Genomic DNA, 11,897 nt, shown 5'->3' on the forward strand with positions numbered 1-11,897 from the left:
TGAGGAGCTCAAAGGCCAAGGCAATCAGAAGCCAAGGCAGTCAAATAAATGCTACTCTGGGAGGCCCTGTCTTGGCAGTCAGCAGAGAGGGGCTTCTCTGGACTGTGATTCCTAGACTGCTACTTCCTCAGGAAATACCCAGGTCTGCGAGGCCCGAGTCCTGTGGGTTTTGATCCCAAGTCACCACCAGAATTGCTGTGTGAAGCTGAGTCTGCTCTGAACCACTCTGGGTCCAGGTTCCTCATATGAACAACACAAAAAGGCATGTGTGTGTTGGTGGGGAGGTGGACAAAACATTTCCAAAGATCCCCTCCTGGTTTATTATGCTTCTGTTCCATGACCCTAAGTCCTTTTTAGAAAAGTCTAGTCCTGTCTCTGACTTGCTGTGTGGCCTTGAGCCAGCTGCTGGACCTCTCTGGCCCTATTTTCATATCTGAAATGTCAGGAGATTGGGGAGGAGAGTCTCCAACGTCCAATGATTCTCCCTAGAGGACGCTCACCCTCATCTCCAGCTGAAAGCTTCAGACAAATGAGAGGGAAGTGAGGCGCTGGTCACAGACCACCCCCCTTCCAAATCTTCCGTCTTCTCCCACTGCCCTCCCCTCCGCACTGTCAGGAGCTTGCAGCACTGGCTTGCTTGCCAAACTTGTTGCCATGACAACGAGTTACAAATAACTCAGATGCAGACGAAGATTTTAACCCAAGAGCTGCTGGGCCAAGGGCTTCTTGCTCCCTCCTCAGACCAGACTGAGGGAACAATCTGATAGATTCTCACAAGATGGTCAAGGTTTCTCAGTGTCACAAGAAGAAGTCCTGGCATTCCAGGCCCTCCAAAACCCTGATTCAAATCTTTCCAATCACATTTGCTGCTTGCTTCCATTAAAAAGCGATCACTCCAAAAAAATTAGCCGGGCGTGGTGGCACGCGCCTGTAGTCCCAGCTACTCGGGAGGCTGAGGCAGGAGAATCACTTGAACCCAGGAGGCAGAGGGTGCAGGGAACTGAGATCGAGCCACTGCACTCCAGCCTTGGTGACAGAGTGAGACTCTGTCTCAAAAAAAAAAAAAAAAAAGTGATCACTCCTATTTTTTTGACACCTACTGTATACCAAGCCCTGTGTTGGATGCTTTACATACAGTATCTAAGGAAATCTTCCCAGAACTCTATCAGGTAGACATGACTATTCTACCTGGGACTATATTTTATCTGGAACATTATTTTATAGAGAAGAAAATTGAGGCCCATGGATATGAATTGAGCAAGGAGGTCCAAAGACTCAGAATTCGGACAGACGTGGTGGTTCACACCTGTAATCCCAGCACTTTGGGAGGCCAAGGCAGGTGGATCACCTGAGGTCAGGAGTTCGAGACCAGCCTGGCCAACATGGTGAAACTCCGTCTCTACTAAAAATACAAAAAAAATTAGTTGGGTGCAGTGGTGGTTGCCTGTAATCCCAGCTACTTGGGAGGCTGAGGCAGGAGAATCGCTTAAACCTGGAAGGCGGAGGTTGCAGTGAGCCGAGATCACACCATTGCACTCTAGCCTGGGTGACAAGAGCGAAACTTCGTCTCAAAAAAAAAAAAAAAAAAAGGAGGAGGGATTCGGGCTAAGACTCACTGTGTGACTTTGGGCCAGTCACTATCTTTCTCTGGTCCTTTAGGTTTCCACCTGCTAAACTGGGAGATGGAGAATGATAATTGGGAGGAATGAATTACATAAGAGAATGTTCAAGAAATGCCTAGCCTTGGCAATATGGATAGGAAGCATGTCAGATTCCCAAACCCAGGCTTTTTCTATTGCCAATGGTTCATGAATGTTGGTCTACAGACTTGGTGTATCCAGAAAATCTGGAGCAGTTAAAATTCAGATAGTACTGCCGTTCAAGAAGGTGGAATGCATTTGTTTCCTCTAATTCCTAAGACTCCACGAAATAAAAGGATCAAGGGTATAAACTCACAACTCCAAAGAAAACTGGAGGAGCTCCCATCAATGGGAGAGAGATTTCAACAACTTTCTGGCAAGCAGAAAGGGGATGGGAGGGGTGGTAACTGAGAAAGCAGGGCAGGGAAAGGCATGAGCAGAGTCCACATGTGGGACGGGATCCACCGGGAGAGGGCTCATCTACCCTGCCAAATCCTGGAGAGGTGCAGTAGAGGTATCCTGATGGTGGGAGCAAGACACAAAGCCTCAAACATAATTGAAAGTGTGTGTTGGAACAGTTAATCTCCCCCAACTCATGTTGGAACAGTTAATTTCCCCCTTATGTCCCCCATGCTCATGGGTAGAAATCACACCAGCCAACAAGTCTCTACATTCCAGCAAAATATCAGTGGGTTCTCCAAAGAAACCAAACAGTCCCAAAGCAAAGGCCTCTATTTTCCGTACTTAGGGGTCCTCCAGCAGATTGTACAGGTCCTTAGTCACTTTAAAGGGACTTGACAAACACCTGCCCTTACACAGGGCTCCAAATCAATCAACTTTTTATTTTTAAAATAGAGACCAGGTTTCTCCGTGTTGCCTAGGCTGGTCTCAAACTCCTGGGCTCAAATGATTCTCCCACTTTGGCCTACCAAAGTGCAATGATTACAGGTGTGAGCCACCATGTCCGGCTCAACTTTTTATTGTGTTCTTAAATCAATGGTCCAGGCTGGGTGCGGTGGCTCACGCCTGTAATCCCAGCACTTTGGGAGGCCGAGGCAGGTGAATCACCTGAGGTCAGGAGTTTGAAAGCAGCCTGGCCAACATTGTGAAACCACGTCTCCACTAAAAATACAAAAATTAGCCGGGCATGGTGGCAGGCACCTGTAATCCCAGCTACTTGGGGGAGGCTAGGGCATGAGAATCGCTTGAACCCAGGAGGTGGAGGTTGCAGTGAGCCAAGATTGCGCCACTGCACTCCAGCCTGGGGGATAGAGCGAGACTCTGTCTTAAAAAAAAAAAAAATCAATGGACTGATAGGTTTGAACATTTGTGAAGAAATATGCTAATAGATTTATGAATGAATGGATGAAACAAATGGGAAAAACTAAGATTAGGCACATTTCCAGTGTGGAAAAAGTCCAAGCAATTATTAAAATCAGGAATATAAAAAAATGAAAAAAAAAGGTAATTATAGTATACTTCTTGGCTCTGTAGTGACTACTGATTTACTAGGAGTTCGGATATAAACATATTGGAAGAATGAAAGGAGGGAAAGTAGGGTGTGTGTGTGGAAGAGATAGAAAAGAGGTAAATCCTGTTCTACCATAAGATCTCAAGAGATAATGTCTCAAATTGCTAAGTTAAGAAATAATGGTGGCCAGGCACGGTGGCTTATGCCTGTAATCCCAGCACTTTGGGAGGCTGAGGTGGGCGGATCACTTGAGGTCAAGAGTTCGAGACCAGCTTGGCCAACATGGCGAAACCTCGTGTCTACTAAAAATACAAAAATTAGCTGGGTGTGGTGGCAGGCACCTGTAATCCCAGCTGCTCAGGAGGCTGAGGCAGGAGAAATGCTTGAACCTGGGAGGTGGAGGTTTTAGTGAGCCGAGATCACGCCATTGCACTCCAGCCTGGGCGTCGCAGTGAGACTCTGTCTCAAAAGAAAGAAAGAAAGAAAGAAAGAATGATATGAGCATATGACGAGGAACCATGGCAGTCCATCAGTTAAAAATCATTTCAGCTACAAGTAACAAAAAACTCAACTGATAGTGGCTTAAACACATATGGCTTTATTTATTTTTTCAGTTAACAGGAACTGTGGCATGGGTTCAGCTGCTCAATGATGCCATCAAGAAATTGGGTTCTTTCTGACTTTCTTCCTTCACATGTTGTCTTCTTCCTCGTGCTCATCCCCACATGGTCACAAGATGGCTGTCACAGCTCCAGACGGCTTGACTATATTCAAAGCAGAAAGAAAGAAGCGGACAACATCAGCTATGTGTGCCTCTGCTCAGGAAAGCAAACACTTTTTCGGAAGGCCCGCAGCAAACATCTCACTGGCCAAAGCCAGGTCACGTAGTCATCCTTAGCTGCAAGGGAGGCTAAGAAAGTATCTGGTTCTTCAGCGTCTGAGTGGGAGGTGGCAAGGAACAAGGGATTTGGAAGTAGTTGCCTCTAGGGAGCAGGACTTGCAGTGGGAAGGAGTAGGACAGGATATTGCTGGGTTTTATTAGGCATCTCTTAGCACTGTTTTATTTTTTTAAGTATGTATATGTATTCCTTTGATAAAAAATAAAAACTAGGCCATGTGTGGTCACTCACACCTGTAATCTCAGCACTTTGGGAGGCCGAGGTGAGCGGATTGCCTGAGGTCAGGAGTTCGAGACCAGCCTGGCCAACATGGTGAAACCCTGTCTCTATTAAAAATACAAAACTTAGCCAGGCATGGTGATGCACGCCTGTAATCCCAGCTACTCCAAAGACTGAGGCAGGAGAATCACTTGAACCCAGGAGGCCGAGGTTGCAGTGAGCCAAGATTGTGCCACTGCACTCTAGCCTGAGCGACAGAGCAAGACTCCATCTCAAAAATAAATAAAATTAAATTTAAATTAAAAAATAAAGTGTTACAGTTTCTATGAAAAAAGAAATCTTAAAAATAAAAGCTGGCAATAGTTTTCTATCTCCAGAGCAAAGGATAGCAATTCACCTTGGAAGCAAACTTACCAGAATACGCTCTTTACTTAGACTGAGGTATCCCAGGTATCTACCTACTGATCTTAGAGAAAATTGTGCTATCACTATTAACCTGAATGTGGCTGGTGGAAACCAGGACAGCTCTGTGCAGCAGTTAACATGGGTTGACTGTGGTTAGACAGTCCTGGTGCAATTTCCTGTCTGCCATTTATTAGCTCTGTGACCCTGGGCAAATGACACCCAGGAGCTTCATTTTCCTTGTTTATGAAATGAAAGTAACTCAAGTGCCTGCCACAGAGTAAGCACTCAGCAAATATCCACTATGATTAAAATGTTAAATGTTCTGTGTACCGATATAATCTGGGTGTCCTTTACAGTACTATGTTTCCACTGAGTTAATTTTTTATCCTAAACATGAATTGGGACTAGATTCATGTTTAGTCCCAATTCATGTTGGGACTAAAATGCCCAACTGAAAATTGTTTTTGAGAAGTATGTGTGCATATTTTTTCTCAGGCCTTTGCTCACAGAAGATACCCCATTGGGACCACATCAGGAGACATGCAGGTTTGAATTGCTACGGACTCCTGTTGGAGGAAGCACTGTAAAAAGGAATGAGGCTGGATTGTTGGCCCTACTACATACATGGTTATTTAACTTTAAAACAACCTACTTTGTGACATGTGCTGCTGAGTACTGTGATGGTCTCTTATGGGCTACGGAGCCCAGATCACCACTGTGAGGCAGGTGTGTTAGAATCCCAGAAAGAAAATTGATATGGGGAGTGTTACATGGGAGCAGGAAATGCAGTTGGCCTGGGAGTGGAGAATGTGAAAATGGCCTCCTCTCTTTGATGCCATGGTGATAGCTGGAGATCTAGATTGCAGGCAGGGAGCACATGGCGAGAACCATAGGGTGGTGGAAGACAATCTTGCCCACACACGGTATGAAACTGGGAGGGTATGGAGAGGGACAGCCAGTAGGCAGCCTCCCTCAGAAAGACATAAGTGACCTTCTCCTGGAGAGGTTCTATCTGGTATCCTTTGCAATGTTTCCTGTCTGGCCTGATAATTATCTTCTGTTATCTGCAAGACACCAGTAAAGTTCTATTAAGTACACATACATAGACGATACTTCATCCATTAAAAAAAAAAAGAAAAGGATGCTATGAAAAGACATCTTTGGAGAATAAGAACGCTGAGAAATGAAAAATGACTGCCAAAATAAAGGTGTCCAGTAGAAGATAAAGTCAAAACAAGGTCCCATAATATAGAATTAAAAAAACAAAAGACATGGAAAATACATATGTGAGAAGATAATCATCCAGGAGATCCAATATCCAACTAACAGGAGTTCTAGAAAGAACGGAGAAAGTAAGCAAAGAAATAAAACAGCAACTTCTCAGAGCAGGGGTACACGAGTCTTCAGATTGAAAGGGCCCACCCACCAGGTGCCTAGCAAAGTAGACGAGGGAAAACCCCACTTCTGGGCACATGATTGTGACATTTCAAAACACTAAGTATGAAGAAAAAAAATTAAGCTTCCAGATATAGAGAAAACAGGTTGCCAGCAAAGGAATGAGAATAATATTAGCATGTGACTTTTAATCAGCGACACTACAGGCTAAAGCAGTATCTTCAAAATTCAGAGGAAAAATTGTTTCTAACATAGAATTCTAAAGCCAAACTATCATTGAAATACGAAGGTAAAATAATGACTACATATTCAGATATGTAAAGTGCCTAAAATTTACCTTTCTTAAGAAGTTACTCGAGGATGTTCTCCAACAAAATGTACGATGTGGCCAGGTGCAGTGTCTCACGCCTGTAATCCCAGCACTTTGGGAGGCTGAGGCAGGCGGATCAGGAGGTCAAGAGATGGAGACCATCCTGGACAACATGGTGAAACTCCATCACTACCAAAAGCCACGCGTGGTAGCGTGCACCTGTAGTCCCAGCTACTCAGGAGGCTGAAGCAGGACAATCGCTTGAACCTTGGAGGCGGAGGTTGCAGTGAGCCGAGATCACACCACTGTACTCCAGCCTGGGTGAAAGAGCAAGACTCCGTCTCAGAATGGTGCGATCTCAGCTCACTGCAACCTCCGCCTCCTGGGTTCAAGTAATTCTCCTGCCTGAGCCTCCCGAGTAGCTGGGATTATAGGCATGTGCCACCACGCCCGGCTAATTTTTTGTATTTTTAGTACAGACAGGGTTTCTCCATGTTGGTCAGGCTGGTCTCAAACTCCTGACCTCAGGCGATCTGCCTGCCTGGGCCTCCCAAAGTGCTGGGATTACAGGTGTGAGCCACTGCCCCCAGCCTAGAAAAGAGATTTATTATGAAGTTATCAGGTAGCTCACAGAAGTCTAGAGAATCAGGCTGAGAACATGGAGTGAGAGCGAGGAAGGCAGGCATCAGGAACCACAGCTAAGGGTCCACCATAGAAACAGCCTGGTTAGAACGCTGCTGTTGGCACTGCTCCCTGCACTGCTTCTACCAGTGGACCTTATCCTACTGGCACATGCCACTGCAAGGGAGCTCCAACCATCCTCACATCTGTTGTTTTGGTTTATTTGTTGTGGACTTCAGAGTTTAGTTAATCATAATCTGCAATTTATGGCACATTATGACCAGTTCACTGAAGGCTGCTCTTTTACTTTATTTCTTCTTTTACTTTATTTATCTTCTTCTTCCCCATCAGTCCCTATCTCCTGCCTAACTCCCATTCTCCTGCCTAACTTAGTGAGCCTCTCCAGTGTAATTAACTATGTACACTTTCAATCCATCTTCCATATGTTTATTTATATGCATATCCATGAAAATACATAGTGTTGTTTCACATTTCTGTAAATGGAATTGTACTATAAATACTATTCTGTTTCTTTTTTCTCTCAATGCTGGGGATTTTAGAGACCTATCATGTGGCTATATGTAAATCTAGTTTATTACTTTTGTTTTGTAGTTTTCCATCCTATGAATATACAGTTTGTTTATTCTGTCCTATGGTGATGAACACCTGATTGCTTCTGATTCCTCACTACCACAAACAGTGCTGCAATGAACAACCTCAACTATATTTTCTTAGGACCTGTGTGAGAATTTCTCTGGAATATATGCCCAGAAGCGGGATTGCTGGGTTGTAGGGTATTCACATACTTAATTTCATGGGTGCTGCCAAACTCTCTCTGGAATACCCGTACCAGTTTACATTCCAACTCATGGTTGTCCTTTTCCTCACATCCTCATCAGCACTTGATAATATCTGACTTTCTACATGTTACCATTCCTGTAGTGACTTCTCATTATTGTTTTAATTTCATTTCTCTAATTATTGGCAGAGTTGAAAAAGCGCTTAATATATTCAAGTTTCCCCTTGTGTAAACTCAAGTTTCTCCTTCTATAAATTACTCTTCATATCCTATGCCCATTTTCCTATTGGGTTTACTATCTTCCTTATATATTCTCCTAATCTATCATCCTTTTGTTAATTTTGTATATTCCTGCCTTCTTTTTGTTGCTGGTTCCAGATTCAAGGCCATGAACAGAGTATTCAGCCCTTGTTGCCTGGAGGGCTGGGAAAGAAAATATCTGACCACCATCAGTTTCCATAGTGGGAAATAGGGCCATGCCTCCCAATTTGGCAGGGATTCCCCTAAAAAACAGCATGGGAAATTAGATGCTACAGAACAGTAGAGTTCACTCCTTTGGTCGTCCAACATCCACATATAGCCTTCCTCCCATACTTATGCTTTTAAAAAAAGCTTCCACCTAATACAGTGCAAATATACCTCATATAACCAAACATGCACCCATCCCCTTTCCAGAGTGAGAAAACAAAAACATAAATTAGAATGCTTTCAGGGGCAAGCAATAGAAAACCCAACTCAAACTGTCTTGAATAGCAAATGCAATTCATTGGCTCACTTAACTGAAGAGTCCACGGGCAGGGAGACTTCGGGCAGGGAGACTTCGGGCAGGGAGACTTCAGGCATGGCATGATCCGGAATATGGTTCCATTTCTGTGATTCTCTTGGCTCTGCCTCCTCCGTTTTTCAGCTCCATCCTCAGGTAGGCCTTCCACATGTTCACAAGATGGCTAACAGCAGCAACCAGGCTACATGCTTCTTTATTCTCACCCAAGGGAAGATAGGTCATCTCCTCCCTCAAAAGCTGAATAAAAGTCCTAAGCCTCATTGTGATTGGGTCATCCCTGAACCAGTCATCACTGTGGCTAGGAGGGTGAAATTACTCAGATCAGTTTATACCAATAAAGGCCTACACCTAGAGCTGGTGGTGGGGTCAATCCCACTCACATCCCATAGTTGTTATACAGCGCGGGAAGAGTGGAATGGATGCTGCAGAACAACTACAATGTCCACTACAAGGGAGTAAACTAAGAAAGAGGAAGATATGGGGTCCAAGAAAGATTGGGTCCAACCCAGAATAATGAAGGGACGTCCCAGGATGACAGCTGCACCGCAGGCCTACAGAGCAATCAGTCCAAATTGGAACAGGAAGACGGAGGACTCCAGGAAGAAGGTATCTGGGGAAGAAGGGGATTCAAATGATTTTATACTTTCCTTGAGAATTTGGAATAACTTAAGAAGGTGATAAAGTCAGACAACGCAAGGAAAAAAAGAAAGACAATTAGAAACTCTAAGGAAAAAAAGCTGTATAAGAAAAGCAATGTAATCCTAATATACTAATTGGATCTTTCTGGAAAAATATTTACATAATCATAATAATGTAAACACTTTATTGCCCTTAAACTTTTAGAATGACCTACTGGCAAAGTATAGATGACTTAATTATGGTTATAGAACAAAGTGTAAATATTAACCTTGTTAGTAGTGCAGTTGACAAGTTAAAAGAGAGAAAAGGGAGAGTAAGTCTATTAGTTAAAGGTAGAAAGATAAGGAATAGAGGATATATAATTAGTGACATGGCTATATTGGAGGCATGGGAAAGGCATTTGGGTGGTATAAATAGCAGGAAGTTAATAGAGAATGACTAAAATTGATCAATAAAAGTTGATAAATAGAAAAATCTGGGCCGGGCGTGGTGGCTCACGCTTGTAATCCCAGCACTTTGGAAGGCCGAGGCAGGCGGATCACGAGGTCAGGAGATCGAGACCACGGTGAAACCCCGTCTCTACTAAAAATACAAAAAAATTAGCCGGGCGTGGTGGCGGGTGCCTGTAGTCCCAGCTACTCGGAGAGGCTGAGGCAGGAGAATGGCATGAACCCGGGAGGCAGAGCTTGCAGTGAGCCGAGATTGTACCACTGCACTCCAGCCTGCCTAGGCGACAGAGTGAGACTCCATCTCAAAAAAAAAAAAAAAAAAGAAAAATCTGTATATTGGCTGAGCATGGTAGCTCACGCCTGTAATCCCAGCACTTTGGGAGGCCAAGGTGGGCAGATCACCAGAGGTCAGGAGTTCAAGACCAGCCTGGCCAACATGGTGAAACCCCATCTCTACTAAAAATACAAAAATTAGCTGGGCGTGGTGGTGCACACCTGTAATCCCAGCTACTTGGGAGGCTGAGGCAGGAGAATCGCTTGAACCCAGGAGGCAGAGGTTGTAGTGAGCCAAGATTGCACCACTGCACTCCAGCCTGGGTGACAAAGCAAGATTCTGTTTCAAAAAAAGAAAAAAGAAAAAAAGAAAAATCTGTATATTATTTAGAGATACGAAGATAATTACTGGAAAAAAAAAAAAAAAAACCAAACAGTTAAAAGTAGACTAGTAGATTTCCAGGTCAAGATGATAGACTTACCATGTGTTTTTCTCCACTTCCTCCTGAGACCCTGCTAAAATCATTGTAAAGGGATTAAAAAGGGTATAAATACACAATGATGAAGAGAGTGGGAACAGGTCCATCAGCAAAAGAGAGATTTCAACAAATTTCTGGAAGATAGAAGTAAATGGAGGAATGGTGACCGATGGAGCATGGTGGAGGAAGCCACAGCCTGGAGTATGCATGGAGGTGATGCTTCAGAGGAAGAAGTTGCTCTTTCTCTGCAGAAGCCTGGAGTGTCTTGGTCTTGACAATGCCAGGTATGATGAAAGATGGGAGTCAAATGTGGGGCTGAAAATAGGGAGTTTAATGGGAAGTCTGCATATCAAACCATGAATCCCCCTCCCCCTCCCTTATGCACAATTCACAGCAGCCAGGTATCTACCCATTAGGCAAAAACCAGAGGGTTCTTTGCTAAGGCAATTGAACAACCTCAAAGAAAAGACGTTAGCATTCTGGCATTCAGGGACTCTGCAGCATAGCAAGTTAGCTCTCTAGTCATCCTAAAGGAAGGCCACCAGTTGCCTAGCCCTGCCCCCATACACAGAGCTTCTGATCAGATTTTTATTGCTACATTCTTAAATATCAGCAAACAACTATGGATCGCTAGGCATTTGAGAAAAGACTGCAACTTGAAAGAGACCAAAATAAGTAAACAAGGGAAAGAATAATCCAAATGAAATAGATATTTCAAAGAACAGAAAGAAATATAAAAATACCTCTTATTTTCAGATTCAAGATGATAGTACATCCATAAAACAAGAACAGAATGCAATAAGGAAAAGAGAACAAGAGTGAATACTAAGAAATTTAAAATGTGATTGCCACATGAAAAGACATGCAATAGAAGGGTTGAAAGATAAAGTTAAGTCTTCTCTCAGAAAGTAAACAAAAACAAAAGGAAGAGAGGGACAAAGCTAGGGAGGGAGAGAAAGAGGAAGGGAGCGAGAGATGGAAAATAGGAGAGTGGATAAAAAATTGGAAAAGATAAATTCAGGAGATCTAACATCTAACATTAAGGATTTCCAAAAGAGAGAATAAAGGAAATGGAGAAAAGGAATAGATCAAAGACATAATATGTGAGAATTTCCCAGAGTTAAAAGACTTCAAAATGAAGGGATGTAACAAATGACCAGCACAATGAATGACAAAAGATCTGAAACCTAAACACATAATTATTAAGTTTCAGAATACCAAGAATACAATTCTTAAAAAATAGCAGGAGGCCAGGCGCAGTGGCTCAAGCCTGTAATCCCAGCACTTTGGGGGGCTGAGGTGGGCAGATCAGCTCAGTTCAGGTGTTCGAGACCAGCCTGGCCAACATGGTGAACCCCCATCTCCACTAAAAATACAAAAATTAGCTGGGTGTGGTGACAGGCACCTGTAATCCCAGCTACTTGGGAGGCTGAGGCAGGAGAATCGCTTGAACCCCGGGAGGTGGAGGTTGCAGTGAGCCGAGATTGTGCCATTGCACTCCAGCCTGGGGAACA

The 11,897-nt window shown here is 43.8% G+C and overlaps 1 long non-coding RNA gene across 1 annotated transcript; it reads right to left on the reverse strand.

The window, feature by feature from the left end:
* Positions 1-3,686: 3,686 nt before the first annotated feature.
* LOC134736010 (uncharacterized) lies at positions 3,687-9,769 on the reverse strand. The gene is made up of 3 exons (XR_010119658.1): positions 8,540-9,769; positions 6,367-6,656; positions 3,687-3,875 (listed from the first exon to the last, which is right to left on the reverse strand). It is a non-coding gene; the product is annotated as an uncharacterized lncRNA (long non-coding RNA).
* Between the last annotated feature and the right edge of the window lie 2,128 nt (positions 9,770-11,897).

The sequence above is a fragment of the Symphalangus syndactylus genome, chromosome X, assembly GCF_028878055.3.
Source record: "Symphalangus syndactylus isolate Jambi chromosome X, NHGRI_mSymSyn1-v2.1_pri, whole genome shotgun sequence".
In the NCBI taxonomy this organism is placed as follows: domain Eukaryota; kingdom Metazoa; phylum Chordata; class Mammalia; order Primates; family Hylobatidae; genus Symphalangus; species Symphalangus syndactylus.